This window comes from Stegostoma tigrinum, chromosome 9 (assembly GCF_030684315.1).
Source record: "Stegostoma tigrinum isolate sSteTig4 chromosome 9, sSteTig4.hap1, whole genome shotgun sequence".
Lineage (NCBI taxonomy): Eukaryota > Metazoa > Chordata > Chondrichthyes > Orectolobiformes > Stegostomatidae > Stegostoma > Stegostoma tigrinum.
In genome coordinates, this window is record NC_081362.1 from 80,532,190 (window position 1) to 80,549,381 (window position 17,192).

A 17,192-nucleotide genomic window follows, 5' to 3' on the forward strand; every position below is an offset into this window, starting at 1 on the left:
GTTTGGCTTGAAATTTATTGAGATGGGAATAGAAGATCTAGAAGGTGTGGCCTTTACTGAGAATTAACGGTTTAGGATCAGAGAAGATAAAACCTGAAGGAGTGTTGAAAACATGAAGAGATGAATTTTGGTGGAGATTAGACCAGAAAATGAAAAAGAGTTCCCTGGAGTGGCATTGAGGTATGAGCATCATTGAAACTTGCGATCTTTTCATTTGGTGGGAAAGAGTGTATTTGTTCAAGTGCCCAGAAAAGGTGAAGGGTGTGTAATGGAATGGAGGATGAAGATAGCTCTGAACTAAATTGATCCTGCTGCTAAAAAGAAAGGTGGAGAGTATGCATGTATTACTGCATGACCAAAAAGATGAATTCCTCGAAGCATTGTGAGGCTCTAGTTGGAGTAATGCAGAATATATATTGCTGATTTTGGATATGAAACACATGGTCGAGTTTAAATTGGAACTTGTGTGGAACAAGTCGGAGATAACAAAGTGTGAAGCTGGAGGAACACAGCAGGCCAGGCTGCGTCAGAGGAACAGGAAAGTTGACGTTTTGGGTTAGGACCCTTCTTCAGAAACAGGGAAGGGGAAGAGGAGCTCAGAAATAAATAGAAACAGGAGAGGTACGTCTGCGGAAGGTAGGTGGGTGGGATGGTGATAGGTGAATGTGGTGACCGGGCTTGGTCAGTGAAGTGGGAGTGGTGGAGACGTGGGAGGGAAGATTGACAGGTTGGGTCAAGTCAAGGAGGCGGGGATGAAAGAGAGGGTTGGTCATGGGATGAAGCCAAGTGGGGAGATTTTGAAACTGGTAAAATCCACATTTAGGCTATCTGGCTGTGGGCTTCCGCGGCAGAATATGAGGTGCTGCTCCTCCAGTTTACGGATAGGTGTTATTGCAACACTGGAGGAGGCCCAAGATGCACATGTCACCCAGGGTGTGGGAGGGAGAGTTAAAATGTTTTGCACCCAATGGTGTTTATTGCATACAGAGCGCAGATGCTCTACAAAACAGTCTCCAAGTCTCCGCTGGGTCTCACCGATGTAGTGGAGGCCACATTGGGTGCAGCAGATACAGTAGACCAAGTTGACTGATGTAAAGGTGAGGGGGAGGAAGGTTTCATCAATGTGTGGGTAGAGGGGGACAAAGGTGAGACCCTTACTAAAGACCCACGGTTGGCCCTCAGTAAGGGGGAGTTCTGGGGGATGATGAATACTTGGCAAGGCTCTCTATTATTCAGTATCGAGATGTAAAGGTGAACCCATTTCTAGTGTTGAAGATTTGTTTCTTGCCTTGAATGGAGGTGAGAGGGCAAGCGTAGCACTTGCCGCAGTTACAGAAAAAGGTGCTGGTGGTGGTGGGATTAGGGGTGAGTGTGGAGTGGACGAGGGAGTTGTGGAGAAAGCTTTCACTTTAAAAGGTCAGAGTTGGAGTCCATTTTTAAGGAACGTGGAAATGATTTAACCCAGAACTAATGGTTAAAAAAATACAGGCAAGAGTTGACGTTGAAGCGAAGAACATAAGCTGGGCATTCCTAGATTAAAAAATGGCGTGACTTGAACAAAATACATACAGCATCAGCAAACACTTGAAGCAGGCAACAAGTAGACAGAATCTTGGGAAACGTGAACGCGTAGTTAATTAAGCTTTTTGGCTTATTGCAAGTGATTGAATTTCTAATTTTTTTTAAAACAGTGATTGAATATTCAGTGATACAGTTCTTCTAATGACCTGACCCTAGTTGATTTTCCAAATCCAGTTATTTATATAAAATATCTCTTGGAATAATTTGTACCCCAAAATAGAAGTTATATTTATGTTTTCTGGAAGGTGCTGCAAATTTGAAGGTCCTTCATGATTAATTTAAAATAGGTTTGGAATTATGCTATTCAATGCTATAGCAAGTTCTTAATTTATCAGTATTTGAATTGGGTAAATGTTCAGAATTACTGTTCTGAAGAAGGGCCAATGGACATGAAATGTTAACTCTGACTTTTTTTTATTTTCTTCACAGATGCTACCAGACCTACTGAGCTTTTCCAGCAACTTCTGTTTTTGCTTTTTTTTTCCTTCAAAAGCAGTACAATACCTAAAGATATTCTGGTTGTTTGTGCAGGCCACATCCCAGCAAATCACAAGTGATCCACCTTGCTGAGCCTGATTGATGACGTTAAGTTGGTTCTGAGTGTAATTCTTAGTACACTCAGGATTGTTTATCATGTACTATTCAATTGTAAAATCATACTGTATGTAACACATCATGTTCCATCCCACATTTAAATGCATTTTTTAATTGAAGCAGTTTAATCAGCTACCTTTTCTCGACATGTTAGTTGGGAAATCTAAAAATGTGTGCCACTCCAGTTGTCTATCACAGGCTTGTCATCACTTTTAATATATGCATTGAGATTCCTACAGCTGTATGTGATATATTATTGGCCTTAATAGCAAACTGTACGTAGGGTTTGAACTGTTTAGTCTTGTCAGCTTGGCACAAGCAAAGGATATCTAAGTTGTCATCTCGGATAATGACATCCCTGATCGGACCATTGCTTATGTTATTTGTACTCTGGCACAGGCATAGGCTTAATGCTGCCACCTTTGCACCTGAAAAAGACCAGTTTTGCCAAACATCCTGAGACAGCACCTTTCAAATCCATGACCACTTCCATCGAGAAGGGCAAGGGCAGCAGATATCTAGGAATTCCACGACTTACAAGCCACTCACCATCCTGATTTGGAAATGTATATCTTTGTTTCTTCACTCTTGCTGGGTCAAAATCCTGACGTTCCCTTCCTAAGGGCTTTGTGGATCAACTGAGAGAGCATAGACTGCAGCGGTTCAAGAAAACAACTCACCACCATCTTCTCAAGAGCAACTAAGGGTGGGCAATAAATGCTGGTCAGCCAGAAATGCCCATGTCTCAAGTGGATGAAATACAATAAAAAAGTTGACCTCTGGAAGGATGAAGTATTACTCAAGTTTGACCAGCAGATAAAGCTGTCTGTTTCATGCTGCCATGACACACAATGAACACAACTGGTATTTTACATAAACAGAAATTACATTTTTATCGTCATGTGTACTCATACAGTAAAAAGTTTACAATGTAGCCTCTCATTTGACATCTTAGGTACAGAGTACCAGGGTACAAATCTTAGTTACGAAATGAGGAACAAAGAAGAAAAGCAGTTGCATTACCTTACAGTGATCCATAATACAAGTTAGAAATAAGACATAGTTAATAGGATAAACATTACAGTCAGATAAACATTATGTTGCAGTTGATCAGCACAGGAGCTTCCACATGTCTGACTAGCCTTGCAAGCTGCTGACCACCTGTGCCGGACCCCAGTCCATCAACCATCCCCACTCTGCTCCATGCCTCCAGTTCTTTCCAGTCTGGCCCTCCACCACTTCGCTTCTTGCCTTCAGCCTGTGCTGCACCATGCCTGTAGCCCACAACAGGAGTCCATGGTTAAGTCAAAAAGATGTTCTGTTCACCTCACAAGTGAATAATGTGGTATATGTCTTTTACTGTTGGCTCAGTGCCAGGAATGTAAGCCATAACTATCAAACGGCATGTTCCTTGGCAGAATACTTGTCTATTCAATGAGCCCAAGCATGGCAAAGTAGATGTAATGTCTTGCATTAGTTGTGATCCCATGATTGGCCAGCACTTGCTTAATCAGTATGATAAAATATCAAAATTGGTAAGGAATGTTACAGCTCTATGGAACTTCAGTTAGGCCACATTTGGAATGTTGTGTACAGTTCTGGTCACCATATTACTAGAAGGATGTAGACTTTGGAGAGGGTGCAGAAAAGGTTTACTAGGATGTTGCCTTGTCTGGAGGGTATTAATGATGAGGAGAGATTGGAAAAATTTATTGTATTTTCGCTTGACCGTTGGAGGCTGAGGCATGACCTGATAATTTTGTAAACTACTATCAGAGGCATTGGTAGTCTTTTCCCCAGGGACCAAATGTCAATGTACTAGGAGAGATAGGCTTAAGGTAAGAGGGGAAGAGTATAGTAGAGATGAGACAAGGTTTTTACAGAGTGTGGTAAGTGTCTGGAATGTGCTACCAGAGGAGATGTTAGAAGCAGATAAATGGCAAAGTCTGAGGCATCTTAACATACACAAATAAGCAGGGTTTACAGGGACGTGGACCATGTAGAGGCAAAAGACTTTTTTAGTTTAGGAAGGCGTCACTGGTCAATGCAAGGTTGGTGGGCCAAAGGACCAGGTCCTGTGCTGTTTGTTATACCAGTAAAGAACTTGAGATTGGCTCATTTGTGTTGGTTGGGGCCTACGTGTATTCATTAGCAGGGACTAGTTCTCTGCATGGAAAAGGAACATGTCATTGTTGTACACTGTTTTTGAATTGAAGAAAATCATGGAGAAGTGATTCCTTGTTTCATTTTCCATGACAGCCTGGCCAATCAGACTCAGCTTGTATGAAATAATAATTGATGCTGCTGTCACAGATAAGAGGGAGAGATGAACCGAATTATTCTTACTGTTCCCCTTTTTTACTCTACTCTGATCTAGAGGTGATTATTAGTTTCTTTATATACTTTTCCCTTTTTGAAAAAAAGACAAAATGATGTGTTTTCCCAGACTGTGTTTGTGAAACTCATCTTAAAATGACACACTGCAAATTCTTTAGGGTTAAAACAAAGTAGGGTTTATTACTGCCTTCAAAACCCAATGGAGAGAAACACTTCATTCAAGGTAGAGAAGGAAAAGGAAATGAGTTATAAATTACTTAAAATCAAAGTTAATGGAATATTAAGCCATAACTATCAAACGGCATGTTCTTTGGCAGAATACTTGTCTATTCAATGAGCCGAAGCGTGGCAAAGTAGATATAATGTCTTGCATTTGTTGTGATCCCATGATTGGCCAGCACTTGCTTAATCAGTATGATAAAATATAAAAATTGGTAAGGAATGTTACAGCTCTGTAGGGAGTCGAGTGAGTCAATATTTAGTTGGCTTTGTGCAGAAGACTATTCCACAGATGTGGTCGAATTGCTGGTGAAGGTATAGTAGTTGTAAGCTAGAAATTTGTTTACATTGCAAGCAAAGCATTAGTTTTTTTTTCCAGAAATCAACTTTTGAGAGAGATTAAGATCAGAGGCAGGCATTTTGTTAAACCTACAGTTAGCTGCCTGCTTTTGTTACAAGCAGAAGACAGACAAAAGTAAAAGCTACGTAATTGCAGCTATGAGAAGAAGCGTGGTCAACACAGGATGGAGGGTGTCGTACATATAGTGCATGCTGTATATGAAACAAGGTAAATGAGTTTGTAGCACAGATTGTAGATTAGTTTTTTATTGGGTAGCATTCTTTCAGGAATAAACATTGGTTCGGGCTGCAGGAGAAATGGTTGTATTTTTCTTATAAATAATGTCATTGTATCTTGTCCATTTACCTAAATACGGCCGATTGGGTTTTGTCTTAACATTGAATCTAATTTTCCCTGGTAGCATGCTCCAGGCACCTACCACCTTCTGTGTTTTTTAGAAAACAAAACTTCACACATCTCCTTTAAATTCCCCCGCCTCACCCCAAAAAATAAATCTGTAGCCCTTAGAATTTGATTTTATCCTGTAGGATTAAGAGTCCGATTATTCACCCTATCCATGCTTCAAGCATGCCCTCGAGCACTGGTTCAGTGACGAGTGCAGATTTTCTAGCTTAATGGTAATGTTAGGCATATCACAGGCCATGATCTTATGGATTGTGGTTGAATACAGTTCTGTTGAAAATTGTCCACAGTGCGTCCGTGATGCTCAGTTTTGAGTTGCTAGATCAGTCCAGTGTCTGTCCCATTTCATAGTTGTGGTGCCACACAACATCTGACAGATTGGTGAAGGTGAGGTCAAGACGTATTTCCCTCTTGTTGGTTATCCATTACCTGCTGCTAATAGCTTTACTGACTGAGCTGGCTGAGTTCTAGTGATGCTACTTAGCCACTCTTGCTGATAGCCATTTAAGTCTCCCACTGGCAGTGCCCTTGCCACCCTCTGTGTTTTCTCACAGCCAGGGGTGGTCATGAAGTGCTAATCAGCACAAGGTTTCTTGGGTCACATTTGATGTGATACATTGAGCACTTATGGGGTCTGGAGTCAATGTTAAATACTCCATTATGACCACATATTACTGCACTACCAGTATCAGTGCATCTGTCCTGCTGGTGGAATAGCAATGCTGATGGTGCTGCCTGGGACATTGTAAGGCATGATTCTGAGAATGTGTGTATTGACTAGTTTGTGGGACAAACTTTTTCCTGCTCCTAAGATGCTGCTTGGCCTGCTGCGTTCATCCAGCTCTGCACTTTGTTATCTCTCAATTTTGGTGCTAGTTTTTAATTCTGAATTTGATTGAATTTAAGTATCACCATTTACCATGGTGAGCTTCAAACTCCCCTCCCATGTTATTTGCCTGGGGTTTTGGATCAGTAATACAGTAAGCCACCACCTCTCCTCAGCCCTAATTCTCTAAGCTTTTCAATGTTAGAATATATTGTGGAAATGCCCTTTTGAATTGTTGGAACAAATTACTGCAGATGCTGGAATCTGCTGAAAACAACAAATGCTGGAGATCACAGCCGATCAGGTAGCATCTACGGGGAGAGACCAAGCTACTGTTGAGTCTAGCTGACTCTTCATTGGAGTGAAGTGAAGTGTGGAGGAGACAATATTTATGTTGAGGGGTGTAGTGGGTGCGGGGTGGTGATGGAGAAAAGATGTTGATAGTTCAGATTAAGTGATTAGGAATGTGAGAATGGTAGAATAATGGTGTGTCCCCTGCCATACTTGAAAGGACGGACAGTCCCCACTGGGGTTGGGTGTGGGGGGGGGTAGAACTGTGAATTGTTTGTTGATGTGCATTGCAGCCAAAACACAGGATAACAACAAGTCCTTGTTTACAAATATGCCCTTTTAGACTGCATTTTTTATAGCAGAAGGAAAACAGGCTACTTTAAAGTTTAACTTATGTCAGTGCTCACAGAGAACAAAGCACAGTGAAAATATTTTGTCAAATAATAATATATGGTTGAGAAAGACATCCTTCGGTGATTTTGTTCACTTTCCATTTTTGCCTTTATATTTGTGAGATAGAAACTGCTGCAAGAAGGAAAAGAAGAGGTGGGTAAATCTAAGTCTGTATAATGGCGCAGGGAAATGTATTCTGGATGACTGTACTTTGAAACTGAGACATTTCTAATGATATTTTTCATTCTGAGTCGGGGATTACAAATCCTAAATCACTTCTGTCGCCTAAAAAGAAGAAAGGAAGCAGGTACATGAGTACCAGCTATAGTTTTGCCTCCAAGGCATCTATCATCCTGGCTTAGGACGATACTGCCACTCATTTGTTGTTAGGTCGAAGTGCTGAAACTGCCTAGCTTAACAGTGCTTTAGCTATACTTGCATCTCACAGGTAACTACCATCTTTACCTGGTCTGATCTATATGTGACTCTAAACCGACAGCAATGCAATTGACTCATAACTGCCCAACGAGTAGTTAAGGATGGGCAATAATCACTGGTTTTCTAATACTATTCACACCTGATGAATAAATTTTTTGATAAGTAAATTTCAAGGGCTGCATGTATAGTAAATAGGAACAAGAGTCGGAATGGAGCATTTCCAAGGTCAAGGATGAAACACCAGATGCAGACTGATCTGTTTTTCCATGTCTTAGGATGCACTAGTGGTATTCCATTTGGTATTATCATACTGTTGCCTTCATCCTGAGATTATTAGTTTGTCTTTAAGTTTAGTGCTGTATTCATTTGCGTGACAGCTGGCTTTGGGGTCACCAAAACTTGCTTCACGTGGGCTTTTACAGTCTTAAATCAAGACGGCAAAGTTTAACTGCTTGATGTAGATTGCATTTGAACCCAGTTTCCAGGGCAGTGTCCCAAGTCATTACCCAGCTCCATTGTTCTCACTTTTTTTTAGAAAGACCAGTGGACAGAGTGGATAGGTAATGACATCTGTATATCAATACAGTAGTTGCTTTCTGGAATTGTGGCATTTTTTGTGAAATATTTTGGGTGGAATGTGATTTGGTTATGTGCCAATAAATGTGAAGTACGAATTATTGCACTGAGGAGGAGTGGCTGATTTGACAGGATCTACTTATGTTAGAAAGATGTATGTAAACAAAAGACTTTGTTTGGAAGGGTGAGACATGGTAGTACACAAGAGGAAGCAAAAATTGGGCCAGAACAGATTCCGTTTTTCCTGAAGTAATCAGTCTATACTTGTTAGAATAATTGTTTGTTCTCGGAGGGTGGGGGAGAAGAATGACAGAGTTGGGAGCTCTTAGTCAGCAAAAATTATCTGCCTCTTAGAGCTGCTGTGACTGCAATGCACAAAGCATGTCAGCCAAGATAAATATCATCAGTCAAATGCTGTAACAGAAATGTTACTCGTCATTATCAAGAGTATGAGTGTCTATTTTTGATTTTAAAAGAAAGGGTGTGACTGAAGTAAATAACCTGATCATTCCCTATTCCTGATTAGCTTGCCCAGTGGAACTGTCTGGTGCGAGTTTCCGTTTCACATTGAATGTCCCAGTTCCATAACCATGTGATGTTATGTATTGGACTTTGGAAAGAATACATAAATAAAGATGCAACTATTGATAACTTACGAATCAGTGAGACTTTCAGTTGGACTGTGTTGATGGTGATCTGGTGAATTCTGAAAGTCATTGATCAGCTTGATTGTATACCAACCTTCTTGTTTAATAGTATTTTATAATTGGAGAACATTTTAGTGGTTGTGCTAATTCACGGAAGAGTAGTTAAAAGTGAAATCTGCATTTTCCAAGAAATCTGTTTTGATAAAATTAACAGCAACTTGAATGAACCATGCTGCTTGTTTTGCCAAATAGTAAGATCACAGCTGATGTTTACTTTTGGAGAATGGTTTTCTGTAACGTGTGCTTCTTTAAGTCTTTCCAACCGTGACAAGCACAAGTCAGGGTTAAATAGTGTGCAACCCTGTGCGACTCTGTATCTCCACCAGCACTCAAGGTACTCCATACTATCAAGACAAAATGGCCCATTCACCATTGTTAATGGTTTCATTCAGTGTAGCGTGACTGCACTGTATAACATTTGCAAGATATACTGCATCTTCCAAGCCTGCAGCCTTAATCACCCTGAAGGATATGGGCAGCATGTGCATGGGAATACCGCCACTGCAAGGATTGTGTCATCCTGACTTCCAAATATGACTGGTCCGTCTTTTGATTGGCAGGGAGTTCTAGGCTTTCAACCAATCAGCAGTGTTGGAGAATCTTCAGAGACTAATGGTTCAAAATGGCAGTTCATCACCACCTCTCAAGGGATAATGGAGAGCAACAGTAAATGCTGGCTTATGGGCACCCACATTATGTGAATGAACAAAAGAAACTTCATTTGATGATAGATACTTCATATCCAGTGAAAACTCTAGTAACAGCCATCTATTCACTGAAATAAGCAAAATACTGTGGAGGCAGGAAATCTCAAATAAATACTGAAAATGCTCAGACCACTTTGATCAGGTACCACCTGTGAATAGTAAAGTGGAGTTAATGTTAATGAAGAATCTCTGAAAGATCGTTGATTTGAAACTCGAACATCAAAATATATGTTCTTTGGGTAAAATGAAATTTTCAAGCCTGTACTTATCACCTTTCGAGGCAGAGACTTACCGATTTCAGCTAACTAATTTGAATAATGTTTTCCAATTGACTCCTGTACAAACCATGACCTCTTAACTGTGAGATTATGCCCAATATTCCCTGTAACAAAAAAAGTAGACAAACTATCCTCCCTTTTATAATTTTGAAGAGCTTGAATTTAGGTCACTTATCAATCTTCTCAACGCACCGGAATACAAATTAACTTTATGCTGATGGTTCTCATGAGTCAGTCCTTGAATCTGACAATATTCTGGTAAATCCATACTGTTGTATTTTCCTCCAAGATTAGTATATTTTCTGTGAGGTTTAGTGCCACAACACAGAGAGCAGATTTCCAGATGGATCTGACTTCTCAATCAGTGAATGTTTATACTTTTACACTCATTCTCAAAGCTTTTTTCCCTTGCAGCTACCGATCCTGACAAGCTACTTGCATGTGTATTTTTCTGGCTTCCCAATATGGAGTGAATGTAGTTACAATCTAGTACAGTAAACCTCTGCCTGTTACCATTTTTGACTGCCCACATAATTGAAAAGAACAGCTCTGTGGAAGTGTGCACTGGTGCAGAATTGAGTTAATGCAGCTTTTGAGAGAAGTTAACATCCAAATTAGTCCACTCTCACAGTGAAAACAAATAGCATATGCAGCTTGATATAGAATGGTCTAAAGATTGAGTCTGCTTTATGTTTGCCTGATTAGCCAGCTAGTCCAGTGATAAATTCAGTATAACTGTATGCATATCTCTGCATTTGGTCAATTTAAATATAACATTTGTTTTTCATTTGACGGTAAAAATTTTGACTTTGGTCAAGTGGATAACAACATGTTTGGAGGAATGTTTGACTTTGTTATTTTGCTTTTGTTTTGTTCCTGCCATCATGTGGTTGGATCGGTCAGGTGCGCTAATAGATGAAAGTGTTCTGAACCATTGTTTGGCAAGCCTTGCTTTCTTAAAGGAGCTATATTGGAGCAAAGAGAAAAAGCTTTGTTTTTGAGGTGTAGCACTTGTTTTGAAGTGAGCTTTGCAGTTTGCTTTTCTGGGATTGCAAAGCATGAATGTTTGAGACTGGACTGAAGTGAAGAGTGTTTGAAGTGCCAAATGGACATTGCGAATTTCAGAAGGCAGAGAGGCATAGTCATGAAGGTCACCGTTTAAGTTAATTTTGTTTACTTCATGTGACATTAAGAAGTGGCCAAGTGAATTGGACACGGCCATGATTATTAGACCTGATGACATCAGCACTGTGGTGTAGAAACCTGTCATCCTACTTGGCTAATTGTTCCAGCAAAACTGAGACTGATACCTGCTCAAATGTGTATGTTCCATTGTGGGTTCAGCATTAACAATAATTTTTTTTCTATTCATTCATGGGATGTGGGCATCACTGGCTGGCCAGCATTTCTTGCTCATCCCTAGTTGCCCTTGAGAAGGTGGTGGTGCGCTGCCTTCTTGAACCGCTGCAGTCCTCCTGCTGTGGGTTGACCTACAATGCTATTAAGGAGGGAATTCCAGGATTTTGACCCAGCGACAGTAAAGGAATGGTGATATATTTCCAAGTCAGGATAGTGAGTGACTTGGAGGGGAACTTGAAGGTGGTGGTGATCCCATATATCTGCTGTCTATGTCCTTCGAGATGGAAGTGGTTATGGGTTTGAAAGGTGCTGTCTGAGGATCTTTGATAAATTTATGCAGTGCATCTGCAGTACACACTGCTGCTACTGAGCATCAATGATGGAGGGAGTGAATGCTTGTGGATGTGGTGCCAATCAAGTATGCTGCTTTGTCTTGGATGGTGTCAAGATTCTTGAGTTTTGTTGGGGTTGCACCCATCCAAGCAGGAGGGGACTATTCCATCACACTCCTGACTTATGCCTTGTAGATGGTGGACCCGCTTTGAGGAGTCACAAGATGATTTACCCGCTGCAGAATTCCTAGCTTCTCGCCTGCACTTGTAGCCACTCTGTTTATGTGGTGAGTCCAGTTGAATTTCTTGTCAGTGGTAACCTCTAGGATGTTGATAGTAGGGAATTCAGTGATGGTAACACCATTGGTGGTGGTTAGATTGTCTCTGTCTCTGGTGATGGTCATAGCCTGGCATTTGTGTGGAGCGAATGTCACTTGCCACTTGTCGGCCAAGCCTGGATATTGTCCCGATCTTGTTGCACGTGAGCATGAACATCTTCAGTGTCTGAGGAGTCATGAATGGTGCTGAACATTGTGCAATCATCGGTGAACATCCCCACTTCTGACCTTATGATGAAGCAGCTGAAGATGTTTGGACCTAGAACACTATCCAGAGGAACTCTTGCAGAGATGTCCTGGAGCTGAGATGGTTGACCTCCCACAACCACGATCATCTTCCTATGTGTCAGGTATGACTCCAACCACCGGAGCCTTTCCCCCTGATAACTGTTGTTAGGGCTCCTTGATGCCACACTTGGTTGAATGCAGCCTTGATATCACAGGCTGTCACTCTCACCTCAGTTCAGCTCTTTTGTCTCTGTTTGAGCTTTGAGATCAGGAGCTGAGTGGTTCTGGTGGAACTCAAACTGGGCGTCATTTGAGCAGGTGCTGCTTGATAGCATTATTGACACCTTCCATCACTTTACTGATGATTGCGAGTAGACTGGGGTGGTAATTGGTTGGGTTGGATTTGTCCCACTTTGAGAGTACAGGTCATTGTTGGGTGGATACCAGTATTGTAACTGTACTGGAACAGCTTGGCTAGGGGAGTAGCAAGTCCTGGAGAACATGTCTTCAATACTATTGCTGGAACGTTGTCAGAGCTGGTAACCTTTATAGTACCCAGTGTTGCCATCTGTTTCTTGATATCATGTGGCGTGAATCGAATTGACTGAAGCCTGGTGTCTGTAATGCTGGGGACCATTGAAAGAGGCCGATCATCCACTTGGCACTTCTGGCAGAAGATTGTTGCGAATGCTTTAGCCTTATCTTTTGCACTGATGTGTTGGGTTCTTCCATCATTGAGGATGGGGATATTTGTGGAGCCTCCGCCTTCGGTGAGCTGTTTAATTATCCACCACCATTCATGATTGGATATGGCAGGACTGCAGAGCTTAGATCTGATCCATTGGTTGTGGGATCGCTTAGCTCTGTCTATCACTTGCTGCTGTTTGGCATGTAAATAGTCCTGTTTGGTGGCTTCACCAGGTTGATACCTCATCTTCAGTTATGCCTGGTGCTGCCCCTGGCATGCTGTCCTGCACTCTTTATTGAACTAGAGTTAATCCCCTGGCTTGATGGTAATTGTTGAGTCGGGGATATGCTGGGCCTTGAGGTTTCGGATTGTGCTGGAGTACAATTCTGCTGTTGATGGCCCACAATGCCTCATGGATATCCAGTCTTGAGTTGCTAGATTTGTTCGAAGTCCAGGACATCTCTGCAAGGAAGGAGCTCAAAAATGGTCTGAGGAGAGCCAGGAGGGGGCACGAGAAAGGCTTGGCAGAAGGAATCCGGGAAAACACAAAGGCATTTTACACTTACGTGAGGAATAAGAGAATGATCAAAGAAAGAGTAGGGCCGATCAGGGATAGCATAGGGAACTTGTGTGTGGAGCCTGAGGAGGTAGGGGAAGCCCTAAATGAGTTTTTTGCTTCTGTCTTTACGAAAGAAACGAACTTTGTAGTGAATGAAACCTTTGAAGAGCAGGTGTGCATGCTGGAATGGATAGAGATAGAGGAAGCTGATGTGCTGAAAATTTTGTCAAACATTAAGATTGACAAGTCGCCAGGCCCGGATCAGATTTGTCCTCGGCTGCCTTGGGAAGCGAGAAATGCAATTGCTTCGCCACTTGCGAAGATCTTTGCATCCTCGCTCTCCACTGGAGTCGTACCTGAGGACTGGAGAGAGGCAAATGTAATTCCTCTCTTCAAGAAAGGAAATAGGGAAATCCCCGGCAATTATAGACCGGTAAGTCTCACGTCTGTCGTCTGCAAGGTGTTAGAAAGGATTCTGAGGGATAAGATTTATGACCATCTGGAAGAGCATGGCTTGATCAAATCCAGTCAACACGGCTTTGTGAGGGGTAGGTCATGCCTTACAAACCTTATCGAGTTTTTTGAGGATGTGACTAGAAAAGTTGATGAGGGTCGAGCTGTGGATGTGGTGTATATGGACTTCAGTAAGGCATTTGATAAGGTTCCCCATGGTAGGCTCATTCAGAAGGTCAGGAGGAATGGGATACAGGGGAACTTAGCTGCTTGGATACAGAATTGGCTGGCCAACAGAAGACAGCGAGTGGTAGTAGAAGGAAAATATTCTGCCTGGAAGTCAGTGGTGAGTGGGGTTCCACAGGGCTCTGTCCTTGGGCCTCTACTGTTTGTAATTTTTATTAATGACTTGGATGAGGGGATTGAAGGATGGGTCAGCAAGTTTGCAGACGACACAAAGGTCGGAGGTGTCGTTGACAGTGTAGAGGGCTGTTGTAGGCTGAAGCGGGACATTGACAGGATGCAGAGATGGGCTGAGAGGTGGCAGATGGAGTTCAACCTGGATAAATGCGAGGTGATGCATTTTGGAAGGTCGAATTTGAAAGCTGAGTACAGGGTTAAGGATAGGATTCTTGGCAGCGTGGAGGAACAGAGGGATCTTGGTGTGCAGATACATAGATCCCTTAAAATGGCCACCCAAGTGGACAGGGTTGTTAAGAAAGCATATGGTGTTTTGGCTTTCATTAACAGGGGGATTGAGTTTGAGTCGTGAGATCTTGTTGCAGCTCTATAAAACTTTGGTTAGACCGCACTTGGAATACTGCGTCCAGTTCTGGGCGCCCTATTATAGGAAAGATGTGGATGCTTTGGAGAGGGTTCAGAGGAGGTTTACCAGGATGCTGCCTGGACTGGAGGGCTTATCTTATGAAGAGAGGTTGACTGAGCTTGGTCTCTTTTCATTGGAGAAAAGGAGGAGGAGAGGGGACCTAATTGAGGTATACAAGATAATGAGAGGCATAGATAGAGTTGATAGCCAGAGACTATTTCCCAGGGCAGAAATGGCTAGCACGAGGGGTCATAGTTTTAAGCTGGTTGGTGGAAAGTATAGAGGGGATGTCAGAGGCAGGTTCTTTACGCAGAGAGTTGTGAGAGCATGGAATGCGTTGCCAGCAGCAGTTGTGGAAGCAAGGTCATTGGGGTCATTTAAGAGACTGCTGGACATGTATATGGTCACAGAAATTTGAGGGTGCATACATGAGGATCAATGGTCGGCACAACATTGTGGGCTGAAGGGCCTGTTCTGTGCTGCACTGTTCTATGTTCTATGTTCTATCCCATTTAGCATGGTGATAGTGCCACGCAACACGATGGAGGTTGTTCTGAATGTAAAGGTGGGACTTTGTCTCCACAAGGACTGTGCGATGGTCACTCTTACCAATACTGGCTTCCTGTAAGAAGGCAATGAGTGGTGGTTGATGGAAAATATTCAGCCTGGAGTCAGGTCGCTAGTGGTGTGCCTCAAGGATCTGTTTTGGGACCGCTGCTGTTTGTCATTTTTACAAATGACTTGGATGCAGGCATAGGTGGATGGGTTAGTAAGTTTGCAGATGACATGAAAGTCGGTTGGGTGGTGGACAGAGTGGAAGAATGTTGCAGTTTGCAGGGAGACTTGGATAAACTTCAGAGTTGGGCTGAAAGGTGGTAAATGGAGTTTAATGTGGATAAATGTGAGGTGATTCACTTTGGGAAGAATAATAGGAAGGCAGAATACTGGGTGAATGGAAAGATTCTTGATATTATGGATGTGCAGAGGGATCTTGGTGTCCATGTACATAGATCCCTTAAAATTGCCACCCAGGATGATAGTGCTGTTAAGAAGGCATATCGTGTGTTAGGTTTTATTGGTAGAGGGATTGAGTTCCGGAGCTGTGATGTCATGCAACTGCACAAAACGCTAGTGTGGCCTCACTTGGAATATTGTATACAGTTGTGGACGCCCCATTACAGGAAGGATGTGGAAGCATTGGAAAAGGTGCAGAGGAGATTTACCAGGACGTTGCCTGGTCTGGAGCGAAGGTTTTATGAGGAAAGGCTGAGGGACTTAGGTCTGTTCTCATTGGAGAGAAGAAGGCTAAGAGGGGATTTAATAGAGATGATCAGAGGATTAGATACGGTGGACAGTGAGAGTCTTTTTCTGAGGATGATGACTTCAGCTTGTACAAGGGGCATAGCCACAAATTGAGGGTTGATAAATTTAAGACAGATGTCAGAGGCAGGTTCTTTACTCAGTGGTAAGGGTGTGGAATGCCCTGCCTGCCAATGTAGTTAACTCAGCCACATTAGGGGCATTTAAACAGTCCTTGGATAAGCATATGGATGATGATGGGATAGGGTAGGAGGATGGGCTTAGATTAGTTCACAGGTTGGCGCAACATCGAGGGCCAAAGGGCCTGTTCTGCGCTGTATTGTTCTAAGTTCTACTGTCATGGACAGATGCAACTGCAGCCGGTAGTTTGGTAAGGATGAAGGCAAGTATGTGTTTTTCTCCCTCTTGTTGGCTCCATCACTACCTGCCACAGATCCAGTCTTGCTGCTGTGTCCTTTAGGACGCGACCAGCTCGATCAGTAGTACTGCTGCTGAGTCACTCTTGGTGGTGGAAATTGAAATACCCCACCCAGAGTACATTTTGTGCCCTTGCCGTCTTCAGTGCTTCCTCTAAGTGTTGCTCAACATCGAGGAGTACTGATTCGTTAGCTGAGGAAGGATGGTACGTGATTATCAGCAGGAGTTTTCCTTGCCCATGTTTAACTTGAAGCCATGAGACTTCATGGGGTCCAGAGTCAATGTTGAGGACACCTGCAGCAACACCTTCCTGACTGCATACTGCTGTGCCACTTCCTCTGCTGTATCCGTCCTGCTGGTGAGTTAGGATATATCCTGGGATGGTGATGTTGGTGTCTGGGATATTGTTTGTAAGGTATGATTCTGTGAGTATCACCATGTCAGGTTGTTGCTTGACTAGTTTGTGAGAACTCTCCCAATTTTGGCACTAACCCCCAGATGTTAGTGAGGTGAACTTTGCACAGTCAACAGGACTGTTTCTGCCGTTGTATTTTCCGGTGCCAAGGGTGATGCCAGGCGATCCATCCAGTTTGATTTCTTTGAGCCTTTGTAGCAATTGGTACAACTGAGTGGCTTGCTAGGCCACTTCAGAGGGCAGTTGAGAGTCAATGACTTTGCTGTGGGTCTTAAGTCACATGGAGGCTAGTTCAGGTGACGGTGGCTATTTTCCTCCCCTGAAGGACATTAGCAACCTGACAATTAACAATGATTTAAGACTCCTTTTTTGAATTCTAGTTCCACTATCTGCTGTGGGGTATTTGAAGCTGGGTCCCCAGTTCATAGCTGGGTTTCTCGATTAATAGTCTAGTGATAATACCACTAGGCAATTGCCTACTGGACATGCCATCATTGCTCACATCTTCGCCTTTGCCAACAACTTGTGAATTCCACAATAAGCCATT

At 42.6% G+C, this 17,192-nt stretch overlaps 1 protein-coding gene across 9 annotated transcripts in view; it reads left to right on the forward strand.

The window, feature by feature from the left end:
• Positions 1-17,192, forward strand: part of birc6 (baculoviral IAP repeat containing 6) — a 231,075-nt gene that overhangs the window by 13,867 nt on the left and 200,016 nt on the right. The gene's annotated exons all lie outside the window — the stretch shown is intronic.